Source organism: Vicugna pacos, unplaced genomic scaffold (genome assembly GCF_048564905.1).
Source record: "Vicugna pacos unplaced genomic scaffold, VicPac4 SAC-SAT, whole genome shotgun sequence".
NCBI classification, from domain to species: domain Eukaryota; kingdom Metazoa; phylum Chordata; class Mammalia; order Artiodactyla; family Camelidae; genus Vicugna; species Vicugna pacos.
Genome location: NW_027328721.1, coordinates 59,298,998 through 59,319,326, shown reverse-complemented (window position 1 = coordinate 59,319,326; position 20,329 = coordinate 59,298,998).

Genomic DNA, 20,329 nt, shown 5'->3' with positions numbered 1-20,329 from the left:
CCCTGAATGGGGAAGTCAGAGAAATACCTTCCCTGATCTTGGGGAGGCAGCCTCTGTCACGGGGATTTCCTGCAAACCCCCCTAGCATTCCCTGGCAGAGAGACATTAGGAAAAAACCCAGGGGAGTCGAGCTTAAGCATTCCGTTAGAACCCACCTGCTGCTTACCGTTTGTGGAACCTCCCCATGCTCAGGATTACGGAACCATTGTCAGTGCGTGGGGGAGTTCGACAGACAACTCCACGCACCTCTCTTCAGTCACAGGTGTTCCCTGAACGGGGAAGTCCGAGAAATACCTTCCCTGACCTAGGGGAGGCAGCCTCTGTCACTGGGATTTCCTGCAAACCCCCCTAGCATTCCCTGGCAGAGAGACATTAGGAAAAATCCCAGGGGAGACGAGCTTAGGCATTCCGTTAGAACCCACGCGCTGCCGACCGTTGGTGGAACCTCCCCACGCTCAGTATTCCGGAACCATTGTCAGTGCGTGGGGGAGCCCGAGAGACAACTCCACGCAGCTCTCTTCTGTCACAGGTGTTCCCTGTTAGGGGGAATTCTAAGAAATACCTTCCCTGACCTTGTGGAGGCAGCCTCTGTCACTGGGATTGCCTGCAAACCCCCCTAGCATTCCCTGGCACAGAGACATTAGGAAAAAACCCAGGGCAGTCGAGCTTAGGCATTCCGTGAGAACCCACGCACTGTTTATCGTCGGTGGAACCTTCCCACGCACAGGATTTCGGAACCACTGTCAGTGTGTGGGGGAGCTCGAGTGACAACTCCACGCAGCTCTCTTCAGTCACAGGTGTTCCCTGAACGGGGAAGTCCGAGAAATACCTTCCCTGACTTTGGGGAGGCAGCTTCTGACACTGTGATTGCCTGAAAACGCCCCTAGCATTCCCTGGCACAGAGACATTAGGAAAAAACAAGGGGATTCGAGCTTAGGCATTCCGTTAGAACCGACGCGCTGCCGACCGTTGGTGGAACATCCCCACGATCAGGATTCCGGAGCCATTGTCAGTGCGTGGGGGAGCTCGAGAGACAACTCCACGCAGCTCTCTTCAGTCACAGGTGTTCCCTGAACGGGGAAGTCCGAGAAATACCTTCCCTGACCTTGGGGAGGCAGCCTCTGTCACTGGGACTGCCTGCAAACCGCCCTAGCATTCCCTGGCACAGAGACATTAGGAAAAACCAGGGGAGTCGAACTTAGGCATTCCGTTTAAAACCACGCGCTGCCGACCGTTGTTGGAACCTCCCCACGCTCAGGATTCCGGAAACATTGTCAGTGCGTGAGGAGCTCGAGAGACAACTCCACGCAGCTCTCTTCAGTCACAGGTGTTCCCTGTTAGGGGGAATTCTGAGAAATACCTTCCTTGATGTTGGGGATGCAGCCTCTGTCACTGGGATTGACTGCAAATAATCCTAGCATTCCGTGGCACAGAGACATTAGGAAAAAACCCAGAGGAGTCGAGCTTAGGCATTCCGTTAGAACCCACGCGCTGCCGACCGTTGGTGGAAAATCCCCACGCTCAGGATTCTGGAACCATTGTCAGTGCGTGGGGAGCACGAGAGACAACTCCACGCAGCTCTCTTCAGTCACAGGTGTTCCCTGTTAGGGGGAATTCTGAGAAATACTTTCCCTGACTTTTGGGAGGCAGCCTCTGTCACTGGGATTTCCTGCAAACCCCCCTAGCATTCCCTGGCACAGAGAAATTAGGAAAAAACCCCGGGGAGTCGAGCTTAGGTATTCCGTTATAACACACGCGTTCCGACCGTTGGTGGAACCCCCGCACGCTCATTATTCCGGAACAATTGTCAGTGCGTGGGGAGCTCGAGAGACAACTCCACGCAGCTCTCTTCAGTCACAGGTGTTCCCAGTTAGGGGGAATTCTGAGACACATTCCCTGAAATTGGGGAGGCAGCCTCTGTCACTGGGATTTCCTGCAAACCCCCCTAGCATTCCCTGCCACAGAGACATTAGGAAAAAACCCAGGGGAGTCGAGCTTAGGCATTCCGTTAGAACCCACGCGCTGCCGACCGTTGGTGGAACCTTCCCACGCTCAGGATTCCGGAACCATTGTCAGTGCGTGGGGGAGCTCGAGAGACAACTCCACGCAGCTCCCTTCTGTCACAGGTGTTCCCTGTTAGGGGGAATTCTGAGATACATTCCCTGAAATTGGGGAGGCAGCCTCTGTCACTGGGATTTCCTGCAAACCCCCCTAGCATTCCCTGGCACAGAGATATTAGGAAAAAACCCAGGGGAGTCCAGCTTAGGCATTCCGTTTGAACCCACGCGCTGCCGACCGTTGGTGGAACCACCCCACGCTCATGATTCCGGAAACATTGTCAGTGCGTGGGGGAGCTCGAGAGACAACTCCACGGAGCTCTCTTCTGACACAGGTGTTCCCTGTTAGGGGGAATTCTGAGAAATACTTTCCCTGAAATTGCGGAGGCAGCCTCTGTGACTGGGATTGCCTGCAAAACCCCCTAGAATTCCCTGGCACAGAGACATTACGAAAATCCCAGGGGAGTCGAGCTTAGGCATTCCGTTAGAACCCACGCACATTTTACAGTTGGGGGAACCTCCCCACTATCAGGATTCCGGAACCACTAGCAGTGCGTGGGGAACTCGAGAGACAACTCCACGCAGCTCTCTTCAGTCACAGGTGTTCCCTGAATGGGGAAGTCAGAGAAATACCTTCACTGACCTTGGGGAGGCAGCCTCTGACACTGGGATTGCCTGCAAACGCCCCTAGCATTCACTGGCACAGAGACATTAGGAAAAAACCCAGGGGAGTCGAGCTTAGGCATTTCGTTAGAACCCACGCGCTGCCGACCGTTGGTGGAACCTCCCCACCTTCAGGATTCCGGAACAATTGTCAGTGCGTGGGCAGTTCCAGAGACAACTCCACGCAGCTCTCTTCAGTCACAGGTGTTCCCTGTTAGGGGGAATTCTGAGATACATTCCCTGAACTTGGGGAGGCTGCCTCTGTCACTGTTATTGCCTGCAAACACCCGTAGCTTTCCCTGGCACAGTGACATTAGGAAAAATCCCAGGGGAGTCGAGCTTAGGCATTCCGTTAGAACCCACGCACTGTTTACCGTTAGTGGTACCTCCCCACGCTCAGGGTTCCGGAACCATTGTCAGTGCGTGGGGGAGCTCGAGAGACATCTCCACGCAGCTCTCTTCAGTCACAGGTGTTCCCTGTTAGGGGGAATTCTGAGAAATACCTTCCCTGACCTTGGGGAGGTAGCCTTTGTCACTGGGATTTCCTGCAAACCCCCCTAGCATTCCCTGGCACAGAGAAATTAGGAAAAAACCCAGGGGAGTCGAGCTTAGGCATTCCGTTAGAACCCACGCGCTGCCGACCGTTTCGGGAACCTCCCCACGCTCAGGATTCCGGAACCATTTTCAGTGCGTGGGGAGCTCGAGAGACAACTCCACGCAGCTCTCTTCAGTCACAGGTGTTCCATGAACGGTGAAGTCCGAGAAATACTTTCCCTGACCTTGGGGAGGCATCCTCTTTCACTTGGATTGCCTGCAAACAATCCTAGCGTTCCGTGGCACAGAGACATTAGGAAAAAAACCCAGGGGAGTCGAGCTTAGGCATTCCGTTAGAACCCACGCGCTGCCGACCGTTGGTGGAACCTCCCCAATCTCAGGATTCCAAAATCATTGTCAGTGCGTGGGGGAGCTCGAGAGACAACTCCACGCAGCTCTCTTCTGTCACAGGTGTTCCCTTTTAGGGGGAATTCTGAGAAACACCTTCCCTGAACTTGGGGAGGAAGCCTCTGTCACTGGGATTGCCTGTAAACACCCCTAGCATTCCCTGGCACAGTGACATTAGGAAGAAACCCAGAGGAGTCGAGCTTAGGCATTCCGTTGGAACCCACGCTCTGTTTACCGTTGGTGGTACCTCCCCACGCTCAGGATTCCGGAACCATTGTCAGTGCGTAGGGGAGCTAGAGAGAAAACTCCACTCAGCTCTCTTCAGTCACAGGTGTTCCCTGAACGGGGAAGTCCGAGAAATAACTTCCCTGACTTTGGGGAGGCAGCCTCTGTCACTGCGATTTCCTGCAAACACCCCTAGCATTCCCTGGCACAGAAACATTAGGAAAAAACCCTGGGGAGTCGAGCTTAGGCATTCCGTTAGAACCCACGCGCTGCGTAAAGTTGGTGGAACCTCCCCACACTCAGGATTCCGGAACCATTGTCAGTGCGTAGGGGAGCTCGAGAGATAACTCCACGCAGCTCTCTTCAGTCCCAGGTGTTCCCTGAACCGGGAAGTCCGAGAAAAACCTTCCCTGACCTTGGGGAGGCAGCCTCTGTCACTGGGACTGCCTGCAAACTCCACTAGCATTCCCTGGCACAGAGATATTAGGAAAAAACCAGGGGAGTTCACCTTAAGCATTCTGTTAGAACCCACGCGCTGCCGACCTTTGGTGGAACCTCCCCACGCTCAGGATTCCGGAACCATTGTCAGTGCGTGGGGAGCTCGAGAGACAACTCCACGCAGCTCTCTTCAGTCACAGGTGTTCCCTTTTAGGGGGAATTCTGAGAAATAACTTCCCTGAACTTTGGGAGGCGGCCTCTGTCACTGGGATTCCCTGAAAAACCCCCTAGCATTCCCTGGCACAGAGAAATTAGGAAAAAACCCAGGGGAGACGAGCTTAGGCATTCCGTTAGAACCCACGCGCTGCCGACCGTTGATGGAACCTCCCCACGCTCAGGATTCCGGAACCATTGTCAGTGCGTGGGGGAGCTCGAGAGACAACTCCACGCAGCTCTCTTCTGTCACAGGTGTTCCCTGTTAGGGGGAAGTCCGAGAAATACCTTCCCTGATGTTGTGGAGACAGCGTCTGTCACTCTGATTGCCTGCAAACCCCCCTAGCATTCCCTGGCACAGAGACATTATGAAAAAACCCAGGGGAGTCGAAATTAGGCATTCCGTTAGAACCCACGCGCTGCTTACCGTTGGTGGAACCTCCCCACCGTCAGGATTCCGGAACAATTGGCAGTGCGTGGGCAGTTCGAGAGACAAATCCACGCAGCTCTCTTCAGTCACAGGTGTTCCCTGTTAGGGGGAATTCTGAGATACATTCCCTGACCTAGGGGAGGCAGCCTCTGTCACTGGGATTGCCTGCAAACACCCCTAGCGTTCCCTGGCACAGTGAGATTAGGAAAAATCCCAGGGGATTCGAGCTTAGGCATTCCGTTAGAACCCACGCACTGTTTACCGTTGGTGGTACCTCCCCACGCTCAGGGTTCCGGAACCATTGTCAGTGCGTGGGGGAGCTCGAGAGACAACTCCACGCAGCTCTCTTCAGTCACAGGAGTTCCCTGAAAGGGGAAGTCCGAGAAATACCTTCCCTGACCTTGGGGAGGCAGTTTCTGATACTGGGATTGCCTGCAAACCCCACTAGCATTCCCTGGCACAGAGACATTAGGAAAAAACCCAGGGGAGTCGAGCTTAGGCATTCCGTTAGAACCCACGCGCTGCCGACCGTTGGTGGAACCTCCGCATGCTCATTATTCCTTAACCATTGTCAGTGCGTGTGGAGCTCGAGAGACAAATCCACGCAGCTCCCTTCAGTCACAGGTGTTCCCTGTTAGGGGGAATTCTGAGAAATACCTTCCTGGACCTTGGGGAGGCAGCCTCTGACACTGGGATTTCCTGCAAACCCCATTAGCATTCCCTGGCACAGAGAAATTAGGAAAAAACCCAGGGGAGTCGAGCTTAGGCATTCCGTTATAAACCACGCGCTGCCGACCATGGTGGAACCTCCGCACGCTCAGGATTCCGGAACCATTGTCAGTGCGTGGGGAGCTCGAGAGACATCTCCACGCAGCTGTCTTCAGTCACAGGTGTTCCCTGTTAGGGGGAATTCTGAGAAATACCTTCCCTGACCTTGGGGAGGTAGCCTTTGTCACTGGGATTTCCTGCAAACCCCCCTAGCATTCCCTGGCACAGAGAAATTAGGAAAAAACCAGGGGAGTTGAGCTTAGGCATTCCGTTTGAACCCACGCGCTGCCGACCGTTGGTGTAACCCCCCACGCTCAGGATTCCGGAACCATTGGCAGTGCGTGGGGGAGCTCGAGAGACAACTCCACGCAGCTCTCTTGTATCACAGGTGTTCCCTGTTAGGGGGAATTCTGAGAAATACCTTCCCTGACCATGGGGAGGCAGCCTCTTTTCTCTGGGATTGCCTGCAAACCCCCCTAGCATTCCCTGGCACAGAGACATTAGGAAAAAACCCAGGGGAGTCGAGCTCAGGCATTCCGTTAGAACCCACGTGCTGCCGACCGTTGGTGGAACCTCCCCACGCTCAGGATTCCGGAACAATTTTCAGTGAGTGGGGAGCTCGAGAGACAACTCCACGCAGCTCTCTTCAGTCACAGGGGTTCCCTATTAGGTGGAATTCTGAGAAATAACTTCCCTGACCTTGGGGAGGCAGCCCCTGTCACTTGGATGGCCTGCAAACCCCCCTAGCATTACCTGGCACAGAGATATTAGGAAAAAACCCAGGGGAGTGGAGCTGAGGCATTCCGTTAGAACCCACGTGCTGCCGACCGTTGGTGGAACCTCCCCACGCTCAGGATTCCGGAACCATTGTCAGTGAGTGGGGAGCTCGAGAGACAACTCCACGCAGCTTTCTTCAGTCACAGGTGTTCCATGAACGGGGAAGTCCGAGAAATAACTTCCCTGAGTTTGGGGAGGCATCCTCTGTCACTGGGATTGCCTGCAAACAATCCTAGCATTCCGTGGCACAGAGACATTAGGAAAAAAACCCAGGGGAGTCGAGCTTAGGCATTCCGTTAGAACCCACGCGCTGCCGACAGTTGGTGGATCCTCCCAAATCTCAGGATTCCAAAATCATTGTCAGTGCGTGGGGGAGATCGAGAGACAACTCCACGCAGCTCTCTTCTGTCACAGGTGTTCCCTGTTAGGGGGAATTCTGAGAAAAACCTTCCCTGACCTTGGGGAGGCAGCCTCTGTCACTGGGATTGCCTGCAAACCCCCCTAGCATTCCCTGGCACAGACACATTAGGAAAAAACCCAGGGGATTCGAGCTCAGGCATTCCGTTAGAACCCACGCGCTGCCGACCGTTGGTGGAACCTCCCCACGCTCAGGATTTCGGAACCATTTTCAGTGCGTGGGGGAGCTCGAGAGACAACTCCACGCAGCTCTCTTCAGTCACCTGTGTTCCCTGAACGGGGAAGTCGGAGAAATACCTTCCCTGAACTTGGGGAGGCAGACTCTATCAATGGGATTGCCTGCAAACCCCCCTAGCATTCCCTGGCACAGAGACATTAGGAAAAAACCCAGGGGAGTTCAGCTTAAGCATTCCGTTAGAACCCACGCGCTGCCGACCGTTGGTGGAACCTCCACACGCTCAGGATTCCGGAACCATTGTCAGTGCGTGGGCAGCTCGAGAGACAACTCCACGCAGCTCTCTTCAGTCACAGGTGTTCCCTTTTAGGGGGAATTCTGAGAAATTACTTCCCTGATTTTGGGGAGGCGGCCTCTGTCACTGGGATTGCCTGCAAACAATCCTAGCATTCCGTGGCACAGAGACATTAGGAAAAAAACCCAGGGGAGTCGAGCTTAGGCATTCCGTTAGAACACAAACGCTGCCGACAGTTGGTGGATCCTCCCCAATCTCAGGATTCCAAAATAATTTGCAGTGCGTGGGGGAGCTCGAGAGACAACTCCACGCACCTCTCTTCAGTCCCAGGTGTTCCCTGAAAGGGGAAGTCCGAGAAAAACCTTCCCTGACCTTGGGGAGGCATCCTCTGTCACTGGGATTTCCTGCAAACCCCCCTAGCATTCCCTGGCACAGAGACAGTAGGAAAAATCCTATGGGAGTCGAGTTTAGGCATTCCGTTAGGACCCACGCGCTGCCGACCGTTGGTGGAACCTCCCCAAGATCAGGATTCCGGAGCTATTGTCAGTGCGTGGGGGAGCACGAAAGACAACTCCACGCAGCTCTCTTCTATCACAGGTGTTCCCTGTTAGGGGGAATTCTGAGAAAAATCTTCCCTGACCTTGGCGAGGCAGCCTCTGTCACTGGGATTGCCTGCAAACACCCCTAGCATTCCCTGGCACAGAGACATTAGGAAAATCCTAGGGGAGTCGAGCTTAGGCATTCCGTTAGAACCCACGCGCTTCCGACCGTTGGTGGAACCTCCCCACGCTCAGGATTCCGGAGCCATTGTCAGTGCGTGGGGGAGCTCGAGAGAAAACTCCACGCAGCTCTCTTCTGTCACAGGTGTTCCCTGTTAGGGGGAATTCTGAGAAATAACTTCCCTGAACATGGGGAGGCAGCCTCTGTTACTGGGATTTCCTGCAAACACCCCTAGCATTACCTGGCACAGAGACATTAGGAAAAAACCCAGGGGAGTCGAGCTTAGGCATTCCGTTAGAAAATACTCGCTGCCGACCGTTGATGGAACCTCCCCACGGTCAGGATTCCGGAACCATTGTCAGTGCGTGGGGGAGCACGTGAGACAACTCCACGCAGCTCTCTTCTGTCACAGGTGTTCCCTGTTAGGGGGAATTCTGAGATACCTTCCCTGACCTTGGGGAGGCAGCCTCTGTCACTGGGATTGCCTGCAAATCCCCCTAGCATTCCCTGGCACAGAGACATTAGGAAAAATCCCAGGGGAGTCGAGCTTAGGCATTCCGTGAGAACCCACGCGCTGCCGACCGTTGGTGGAACCTCCCGACGCTCAGGATTCCGGAACCATTTTCAGTGCGTGGGGAGCACAAGAGAAAATTCCACGCAGCTCTCTTCAGTCACAGGTGTTCCCTGTTAGGGGGAATTCTGAGAAATACCTTCCCTGACCTTGGGGAGAAAGCCTCTGTCACTGGGATTGCCTGCAATCCCCCCTAGCATTCCCTGGGAAACAGACTTAAGGAAAAAACCCAGGGGAGTCGAGCTTAGGCATTCCGTTAGAACCCACGCGCTGCCGACCGTTGGTGGAACCTCCCCACGCGCAGGATTCCGGAACCATTGTCAGTGAGTGGGGAACTCGAGAGACAACTCCACGCAGCTCTCTTCAGTCACAGATGTTCCATGAACGGGGAAGTCCGAGAAATAACTTCCCTGAATTTGGGGAGGCAGCCTCTGTCACTGGGATTGCATGCAACCCCCCCTAGCATTCCCTGGCACAGAGACATTAGGAAAAATCCCAGGGGAGTCGAGCTTAGGCTTTTCGTTAGAACCCACGCGCTGCCGACCGTTGGTGGAACCTCCCCAGTCTCAGGATTCCGGAAACATTGTCAGTGCGTGGGGAGCTCGAGAGACAACTCCACGCAGCTCTCTTCAGTCACAGGTGTTCCCTGTTAGGGGGAATTCTGAGAAATACCTTCCCTGAACTTCGGGAGGCAGCCTCTGTCACTGGGATTTCCTGCAAACCACCCTAGCATTCCCTGGAACAGAGACATTAGGAAAAAACCGAGGGGAGTCGAGCTTAGGCATTTCGTTAGAACCCACGCGCTGCCGACCGTTGGTGGAACCCCCCACGCTCAGGATTCCGGAACCATTGGCAGTGCGTGGGGGAGCTCGACAGACAACTCCACGCAGCTCTCTTCTATCACAGGTGTTCCCTGTTAGGGGGAATTCTGAGAAATACCTTCACTGACCATGGGGAGGCAGCCTCTTTCACTGGGATTGCCTGCAAACCCCCCTAGCATTCCCTGGCACAGAGACATTAGGAAAAATCCCAGGGGAGTCGAGCTCAGGCATTTCGTTAGAACCCACGTGCTGCCGACCGTTGGTGGAACCTCCCCACGCTCAGGATTCCGGAACAATTGTCAGTGAGTGGGGAGCTCGAGAGACAACTCCACGCAGCTCTCTTCAGTCACAGGGGTTTTCTGTTAGGGGGAATTCTGAGAAATAAATTCCCTGACCTTGGGGAGGCAGCCCATGTCACTGGGATTGCCTGCAAACCCCCCTAGCATTCCCTGGCACAGAGACATTAGGAAAAAACCCAGGGGAGTCGAGCTCAGGGATTCCGTTAGAACCCACGTGCTGCCGACCGTTGGTGGAACCTCCCCACGCTCAGGATTCCGGAACCATTGTCAGTGAGTGGGGAGCTCGAGAGACAACTCCACGCAGCTCTCTTCAGTCACAGGTTTTCCATGAACGGGGAAGTCCGAGAAATAACTTCCCTGACTTTGGGGAGGCAGCCTCTGTAACTGGGATTGCATGCAAACCCCCCTAGCATTCCCTGGCACAGAGACATTAGGAAATAACCCAGGGGAGTCGAGCTTAGGCATTCCGTTAGAACCCACGCACTGCCATCCGTTGGTAGAACCTCCACACGCTCAGGATTCCGGAACAATTTTCAGTGTGTGGGGGAGCTCGAGAGACAACTCCACGCAGCTCTCTTCAGTCCCAGGTGTTCCCTGAATGGGGAAGTCCGAGAAATAACTTCCCTGAACTTGGGGAGGCAGCCTCTGTCACTGGGATTGACTGCAAACACCCCTAGCATTCCCTGGCACAGAGATATTAGGAAAAAACCCAGGGGAGTCGAGCTTAAGCATTCCGTTAGAACCCACGCGCTGCCGACCGTTGGTGGAACCTCCCCAAGCTCAGGATTCTGGAAACATTGTCAGTGCGTGGGGAGCTCGAGAGACAACTCCACGCAGCTCTCTTCAGTCACAGGTGTTCCCTGTTAGGGGGAATTCTGGGAAATAACTTCCCTGATCTTGGGGAGGCAGCCTCTGTCACTGGGATTTCCTGCAAAACCCCCTAGCATTCCCTGGCACAGAGACATTAGGAAAATTCCCAGGGTAGTCGAGCTTAGGCATTCCGTTAGAACCCACGCGCTGCCGACCGTTGGTGGAACCTCCCCACGCTCAGGATTCCGGAACCATTGTCAGTGCGAGGGGGTTCTCGAGAGACAATTCCACGCAGCTCTCTTCTGTCACAGGTGTTCCCTGTTAGGGGGAATTCTGAGAAATACCTTCCCTGACCTTGCGGAGGCAGCCTCTGTCACTGGGATTGCCTGCAAACCCCCTAGCATTCCCTGGCAAAGAGACATTAGGAAAAAACCGAGGTGAGTCGAGCTTAGGCATTCCGTTAGAACATACGCGCTGCCGACCGTTGGTGGAACCTCCACACGCTCAGGATTACGGAACCATTGTCAGTGCGTGGGGAGCTCAAGAGACAACTCCACGCAGCTCTCTTCTGTCACAGGTGTTCCCTGAACGGGGAAGTCCGAGAAATACATTCCCTGACCTTGGAGAGGAAGCCTCTGTCACTGGGATTGCCTGCAAAACCCCCTAGCATTCCCTGGCACAGTGACATTAGGAAAAAACCCAGGGGAGTCGAGCTTAGGCATTCCGTTAGAACCCACGCGCTGCCGACCGTTGGTGGAACCTCCCCACGCTCAGGATTCCGGAGCCATTGTCTTTGCGTGGGGGAGCATGAGAGACAACTCCACGCAGCTCTCTTCTGTCACAGGTGTTCCATGTTAGGGGGAATTCTGAGAAAAACCTTCCGTGACCTTGGGGAGGCAGCCTCTGTCACTGGGATTTCCTGCAAACACCCCTAGCATCCCTGCACAGTGACATTAGGAAAAAACCCAGGGGAGTCGAGCTTAGGCATTCCGTTAGAACCCACGCGCTGCCGACCGTTGGTGGAACCTCCCCACGCTCAGGATTCCGGAGCCATTGTCTTTGCGTGGGGGAGCACGAGAGACAACTCCACGCAGCTCTCTTCTGTCACAGGTGTTCCATGTTAGGGGGAATTCTGAGAAAAACCTTCCGTGACCTTGGGGAGGCAGCCTCTGTCACTGGGATTTCCTGCAAACACCCCTAGCATCCCTGCACAGAGACATTAGGAAAAATCCCAGGGGAGTCGAGCTTAATCATTCTGTTAGAAAACACTCGCTGCCGACCGTTGGTGGAACGTCCCCACGGTCAAGATTCCGGAACCATTGTCAGTGCGTGGGGGAGCTCGAGAGACAAATCCACGCACCTCTCTTCTGTCACAGGTGTTCCCTGTTAGGGGGAATTCCGAGATACCTTCCCTTAACTTGGGGAGGCAGCCTCTGTCACTGGTATTGCCTGCAAACACCCCTACCATTCCCTGGCACAGAGACATTAGGAAAAATCCCAGCGGAGTCGAGCTTTGGCATTCCGTTAGAACCCACGCGCTGCCTACGTTTGGTGGAACCTCCCCACGCTCAGGATTCCGGAACCATTGTCAGTGCGTGGGGAGCACGAGAGACAACTCCACGCAGCTCTCTTCAGTCACAGGTGTTCCCTGTAAGGGGGAATTCTGAGAAATACCTTCCCTGACCTTGGGGAGGCAGCCTCTGTCACTGGGACTTCCTGCAAACCCCCCTAGCCTTCCCTGGCACAGAGACATTAGGAAAAAACCCAGGGGAGTCGAGCTTAGGCATTCCGTTAGAACCCACGCGCTGCCGACAGTTGGGGGAACCTCCCCAAGCTCAGGATTCCGGAACCATTGTCAGTGCATGGGGGAGCTCGAGAGACAACTCCACCCACCTCTCTTCAGTCACAGGTGTTCCCTGAACGGGGAAGCCCGAGAAATACTTTCCCTGACATTGGGGAGGCATCCTCTGTCACTGGAATTGCCTGCAAACACTCCTAGCATTCTGTGGCAGAGAGAAATTAGGAAAAAACCCAGGGGAGTCGAGCTAAGGCATTCAGTTAGAACCCATGCGCTGCCGACCGTTGGTGGAACCTCCCCACGCTCAGGATTCCAAAATCATTGTCATTGTGTGGGGGAGCTCGAGAGAAAACTCCACGCAGCTCTCTTCAGTCACAGGTGTTCCCTGAACGGGGAAGTCCGAGAAAAACTTTCCCTGAACTTGGGGAGGCATCCTCTGTCACTGGGATTGCCTGCAAACAATCCTAACATTCCGTGGCACAGAGACATTAGGAAAAAACCCAGGGGAGTCGAGCTTAGGCATTCCGTTAGAAACCATGCGCTGCCGACCGTTGGTGGATCCTCCAAAATCTCAGGATTCCAAAATCATTGTAAGTGCGTGGGGGAACTCAAGAGACAACTCCACGGAGCTCTCTACAGTCCCAGGTGTTCCCTGAAAGGGGAAGTCCGAGAAAAACCTTCTCTGACCTTGGGGAGGCATCCTCTGTCACTGGGATTTCCTGCAAACCCCCCTAGCATTCCCTGGCACAGAGACATTAGGAAAAATCCCAGGGGAGTCGAGCTTAGGCATTCCATTAGGACCCACGCGCTGCCGACCGTTGGTGGAACATCCCCACCCTCAGGATTCCGGAACAATTGTCAGTGCGTGGGGAGCTCGAGAGACAACTCCACGCAACTCTCTTCATTCACAGGTGTTACATGTTAGGGGGAATTTTGAGAAATACATTCCCTGACCTTGGGGAGGCAGCCTCTGTCACTGGGATTTCCTGCAAAACCCCCTAGCATCCCTGGCACAGACACATTGGGAAAAATCCCAGGGGAGTCGAGCTTAGGCATTCCGTTTGAACCCACGTGCTGCCGACCGTTGGTGGAACCTCCCCACGCTCAGGATTCCGGAAGCATTGTCAGTGCGTGGGGGAGCTCGAGAGACAACTCCACGCAGCTCTCTTCAGTCACAGGTGTTCCCTGATCGGGGAAGTCGGAGAAATAACTTCCCTGAACTTGGGGAGGCAGCATCTTTTAATGGGATTGCCTGCAAACCCCCCTAGCATTCCCTGGCACAGAGACATTAGGAAAAAACCCAGGGGAGTCGAGCTGAAGCATTCCATTAGAACCCACGCGCTGCTTACCGTTGGAGGAACCTCCCCACGCTCAGGATTCCGGAACAAATGTCAGTGCGTGGGGAGCTCGAGAGAGAACTCCACGCAGCTCTATTCAGTCACAGGTGTTCTCTGTTAGGGGGAATTCTGAGAAATACCTTCCCTGAGCTTGGGGAGGCAGCCTCTGTCACTGGGATTTCCTGCAACCCCCCCTAGCAATCCCTGGCACAGAGACATTAGGAAAAATCCCAGGGGAGTCGAGCATAGGCATTCCGTTTAAACCCACGCGCTGCCGACCGTTGTTGGAACCTCCCCACGCTCAGGATTCCGGAAATATTGTCAGTGCGTGGGGAGCTCGAGAGACAACTCCACGCAGCTCTCTTCTGTCACAGGTGTTCCCTGTTAGGGGGAATTCTGAGATACATTCTCTGACCTTGGTGAGGCAGCCTCTGTCACTGGGATTGCCTGCAAACACCCCAAGCGTTCCCTGGCACACTGACATTAGGAAAAATCCCAGGGGAGTCGAGCTTAGGCATTCCGTTAGAACCCACGCACTGTTTACCGGTGGTGGTACCTCCCCACGGTCTGGAATCTGGAATCATTGTCAGTGCGTGGGGGAGCTCGAGAGACAACTCCACGCAGCTCTCTTCTGTCACAGGTGATCCCTGTTAGGGGGATTTCTGAGAAATATCTTCCCTGACCTTGGTGAGGCAGCCTCTGTCACTGGGATTGCCTGCAAACCCCCCTAGCATTCCCTGGCACAGAGACATTAGGAAAAATCCCAGGGGAGTCGAGCTTAGGCATTCCGTTAGAAACCACGCGCTGCCTAACGTTGGTGGAACCTCCCCACGCTCAGGATTCCGGAACCATTGTCAGTGCGTGGGGAGCACGAGAGACAACTCCACGCAGCTCTCTTCAGTCACAGGTGTTCCCTGTAAGGGGGAATTCTGAGAAATACCTTCCCTGACCTTGGGGAGGCAGCATCTGTCACTGGGATTGCCTGCAAACCCCCCTAACATTCCCTGGCACAGAGACATTAGGAAAAAACCCAGGGGAGTCGAGCTTAGGCATTCCGTTAGAACCCACGCGCTGCCGACCGTTGGTGGAACCTCCCCATGCTCAGGATTCCGGAACCATTGTCAGTGCGTGGGGGAGCTCGAGAGACAACTCCACGCAGCTCTCTTCAGTCACAGGTGTTCCCTGAACGGGGAAGTCCGAGAAAAACCTTCCCTGACTTAGGGGAGGTAGCCTCTGTTACTGGGATTGCCTGCAAACCCCCGTAGCATTCCCTGGCACAGAGACATTAGGAAAAATCCCAGGGGCGTCGAGCTTAGGCATTCCGTTAGAACCCACGCGCTGCCGACCGTTGGGGGAACCTCCCCAAGCTCAGGATTCCAGAACCATTGTCAGTGCATGGGGGAGCTCGAATGACAACTCCACCCAGCTCTCTTCAGTCACAGGTGTTCCCTGAACGGGGAAATCCGAGAAATACCTTCCCTGAACTTGGGGAGGCATCCTCTGTCACTGGGATTGCCTGCAAACAATCCTAGCATTCCGTGGCACAGAGACATTAGGAAAAAACCCAGGGGAGTCGAGCTTAGGCATTCAGTTAGAAACCACGCGCTGCCGACCGTTGGTGGATCCTCCCCAATCTCAGGATTCCGGAACCAATGTCAGTGCGTGGGGGAGCTCGAGAGACAACTCCACGCAGCTCTCTTCAGTCCAAGGTGCTCCCTGAATGGGGAAGTCCGAGAAATAACTTCCCTGACCTTGGAGAGGAAGCCTCTGTTACTGGGATTGGCTGCAAACAATCCTAGAATTCCGTGGCACAGAGATATTAGGAAAAAACCCAGGGGAGTCGAGCTTAGGCATTCCGTTAGAACCCACGCGCTGCCGACCGTTGGTGGATCCTCCCCAAGCTCAGGATTCTGGAACCATTGTCAGTGCGTGGGGAGCTCGAGAGACAACTCCACGCAGCTCTCTTCTGTCACAGGTGTTCCCTTTTAGGGGGAATTCTGAGAAACACATTCCCTGAACTTGGGGAGGAAGCCTCTGTCACTGGGATTGCCTGTAAACACCCCTAGCATTCCCTGGCACAGTGACATTAGGAAAAAACCCAGGGGAGTCGAGCTTAGGCATTCCGTTGGAACCCACGCAGTGTTTACCGTTGGTGGTACCTCCCCACGCTCAGGATTCCGGAACCATTGTCAGTGCGTAGGGGAGCTAGAGAGAAAACTCCACTCAGCTCTCTTCAGTCACAGGTGTTCCCTGAACGGGGAAGTCCGAGAAATAACTTCCCTGACTTTGGGGAGGCAGCCTCTGTCACTGCGATTGCCTGCAAACCCCCCTAGCAATCCCTGGTAAAGAAACATTTTGAAAAAACCCAGGGGAGTCGAGCTTAGGCATTCAGTTAGAACCCACGCGCTGCGTAAAGTTGGTGGAACCTCCCCACGCTCAGGATTTCGGAACCATTGTCAGTGCGTGGGGGAGCTCGAGAGACAACTCCACGCAGCTCTCTTCAGTCACAGGTGTTCCCTGATCGGGGAAGTCGGAGAAATACCTTCCCTGACCTTGGGGAGGCAGCCTCTTTTAATGGGATTGCCTGCAAACACCCCTAGCAATCCCTGGCACAGAGACATTAGGAAAAAACCCAGGGGAGTCGAGCATAGGCATTCCGTTTAAACCCATGCGCTGCCGACCGTTGTTGGAACCTCCCCACGCTCAGGATTCCGGAAAGATTGTCAGTGCGTTGGGAGCTCGAGAGACAACTCCACGCAGCTCTCTTCAGTCACAGGTGTTCCCTGAACGGGGAAGTCCGAGAAATACCTTCCCTAACATAGGGGAGGCAGCATCTGTCACTGGGATTTCCTGCAAACCCCCCTAGCATTCCCTGGCACAGAGACATTAGAAAAAAACCCAGGGGAGTCGAGCTTATGCATTCCGTTAGAACCCACGCGCTGCCGACCGTTGGGGTAACCTCCCCACTCTCAGGATTCCGGAACAATTGTCAGTGCGTGGGGGAGTTCGAGAGACAACTCCACGCAGCTCTCTTCAGTCACAGGTGTTCCCTGTTAGGGGGAATTCTGAGATACATTCTCTGACCTTGGTGAGGCACCCCTTGTCACTGGGATTGACCGCAAACACCCCTAGCGTTCCCTGGCACAGTGACATTAGGAAAAATCCCAGGGGAGTCGAGCTTACGCATTCCGTTAGAACCCACGCACTGTTTAAAGTTGATGGTACCTCCCCACGGTCTGGATTCTGGAACCATTGTCAGTGCGTGGGGGAGCTCGAGAGACAACTCCACGCAGCTCTCTTCAGTCACAGGTGATCCCTGTTAGGGGGAATTCTGAGAAATACCTTCCCTGAACTTGGGGAGGCAACCTCTGTCACTGGGATTGCCTGCAAACCCCCCTAGCATTTACTGGCACAGAGACATTAGTAAAAAACTCAGGGGAGTCAAGCTTAGGCATTCCGTTAGAACCCACGCGCTGCCTACCGTTGGTGGAACCTCCCCACGCTCAGTATTCCGGAACCATTGTCAGTGCGTGGGGAGCACGTGAGACAACTCCACGCAGCTCTCTTCAGTCACAGGTGTTCCCTGTAAGGGGGAATTCTGAGAAATACCTTCCCTGACCTTGGGGAGGCAGCCTCTGTCACTGGGATTGCCTGCAAACCCCCCTAACATTCCCTGGCACAGAGACATTAGGAAAAAACCCAGGGGAGTCGAGCTTAGGCATTCCGTTAGAACCCACGCGCTGCCGACCATCAGTGGATCCTCCCCATGCTCAGGATTCCGTAACCAGTGTCAGTGCGTGGGGGAGCTCGAGAGAAAACTCCACGCAGCTCTCTTCAGTCACAGGTGTTCCCTGAACGGGGAAGTCCGAGAAAAATCTTCCCTGACTTAGGGGAGGTAGCCTCTGTCACTGGGATTGCCTGCAAACCCCCGTAGCATTCACTGGCACAGAGACATTAGGAAAAAACCCAGGGGAGTCGAGCTTAGGCATTCCGTTAGAACCCACGCGCTGCCGACCGTTGGGGGAACCTCCCCAAGCTCAGGATTCCGGAACCATTGTCAGTGCATGGTGGAGCTCGAGAGACAACTCCACCCAGCTCTCTTCAGTCACAGGTGTTCCCTGAACGGGGAAGCCCGAGAAATACTTTCCCTGACATTGGGGAGGCATCCTCTGTCACTGGAATTGCCTGCAAACACTCCTAGCATTCTGTGGCAGAGAGAAATTAGGAAAAAACCCAGGGGAGTCGAGCTAAGGCATTCAGTTAGAACCCATGCGCTGCCGACCGTTGGTGGAACCTCCCCACGCTCAGGATTCCAAAATCATTGTCATTGTGTGGGGGAGCTCGAGAGAAAACTCCACGCAGCTCTCTTCAGTCACAGGTGTTCCCTGAAAGGGGAAGTCCGAGAAAAAACTTCTCTGACCTTGGGGAGGCATCCTCTGACACTGGGATTTCCTGCAAACCAACCTAGCATCCCTGGCACAGAGACATTAGGAAAAATCCCAGGGGAGTCGAGCTTAGGCATTCCATTAGGACCCACGCGCTGCCGACCGTTGGTGGAACATCCCCAACCTCAGGATTCCAGAACAATTGTCAGTGCGTGGGGAGCTCGAGAGACAACTCCACGCAACTCTCTTCATTCACAGGTGTTACATGTTAGGGGGAATTTTGAGAAATACATTCCCTGACCTTGGGGTGGCAGCCTCTGTCACTGGGATTTCCTGCAAAACCCCCTAGCATCCCTGGCACAGAGACATTAGGAAAAAACCCAGGGGAGTCGAGCGTAGGCATTCCGTTTGAACCCACGTGCTGCCGACCGTTGGTGGAACCTCCCCACGCTCAGGATTTCGGAAGCATTGTCAGTGCGTGGGGGAGCTCGAGAGACAACTCCACGCAGCTCTCTTCAGTCACAGGTGTTCGCTGATCGGGGAAGTCGGAGAAATACCTTCCCTGAACTTGGGGAGGCAGCCTCTTTTAATGGGATTGCCTGCAAACCCCCCTAGCATTCCCTGGCACAGAGACATTAGGAAAAAACCCAGGGGAGTCGAGCTTAAGCATTCCATTAGAACCCACGCGCTGCTTACCGTTGGACGAACCTCCCCACTCTCAGGATTCCGGAACCAATGTCAGTGCGTGGGGAGCTCGAGAGAGAACTCCACGCAGCTCTCTTCAGTCACAGGTGTTCCCTGTTAGAGGGAATTCTGAGAAATACCTTCCCTGAGCTTGGGGAGGCAGCCTCTGTCACTGGGATTTCCTGCAAACCCCCCTAGCAATCCCTGGCACAGAGACATTAGGAAAAAACCCAGGGGAGTCGAGCATAGGCATTCCGTTTAAACCCACGCGCTGCCGACCGTTGTTGGAACCTCCCCACGCTCAGGTTTCCGGAAAGATTGTCAGTGCGTTGGGAGCTCGAGAGACAACTCCACGCAGCTCTCTTCAGTCACAGGTTTTCCCTGAACGGGGAAGTCCGAGAAATACCTTCCCTACCATAGGGGAGGCAGCATCTGTCACTGGGATTTCCTGCAAACCCTCCTAGCATTCCCTGGCACAGAGACATTAGGAAAAAACCCAGGGGAGTCGAGCTTATGCATTCCGTTAGAACCCACGCGCTGCCGACCGTTGGGGGAACCTCCCCACTCTCAGGATTCCGGAACAATTGTCAGTGCGTGGGGGAGTTCGAGAGACAACTCCACGCAGCTCTCTTCAGTCACAGGTGTTCCCTGAACGGGGAAGTCCGAGAAAAACTTTCCCTGACTTAGGGGAGGCAGCCTCTGTCACTGGGATTGCCTGCAAACCCCCCTAGCATTCCCTGGCACAGAGACATTAGGAAAAAACCCAGGGGAGTCGAGCTTAGGCATTCCGCTAGAACCCACGCACGGCCGACCGTTGTTGGAACCTCCCCACGCTCAGGATTCCGGAGCCAGTGTCAGTGCGTGGGTGAGCTCGAGAGACAACTCCACGCAGCTCTCTTCTGTCACAGGTGTTCCCTGTTAGGGGGAATTCTGAGATACATTCTCTGACCTTGGTGAGGCAGCCTCTGTCACTGGGATTGCCTGCAAACACCCCTAGCGTTCCCTGGCACAGTGACATTAGGAAAAATCCCAGGGGAGTCGAGCTTAGGCATTCCGTTAGAACCCACGCTCTGTTTACCGTTGGTGGTACCTCCCCACGGTCTGGATTCTGGAACCATTGTCAGTGCGTGGGGGAGGTCGAGAGACAACTCCACGCAGCTCTCTTCAGTCCCAGGTGTTCCCTGAATGTGGAAGACCGAGAAATAACTTCCCTGACCTTGGAGAGGAAGCCTCTGTTACTGGGATTGGCTGCAAACCCCCCTAGCATTCCCTGGCACAGAGACATTAGGAAAAAACCCAGGGGAGTCGAGCTTAGGCATTCCGTTAGAACCCACGCACGGCCGACCGTTGGTGGAACCTCCCCAAGCTCAGGATTCCGGAGCCATTGTCAGTGCGTGGGGGAGCTCGAGAGACAACTCCACACAGCTCTCTTCACTCCCAGGTGTTAACTGAAGGGGGAAGTCCGAGAAAAACCTTCCCTGACCTTGGGGAGGCAGCCTCTGTC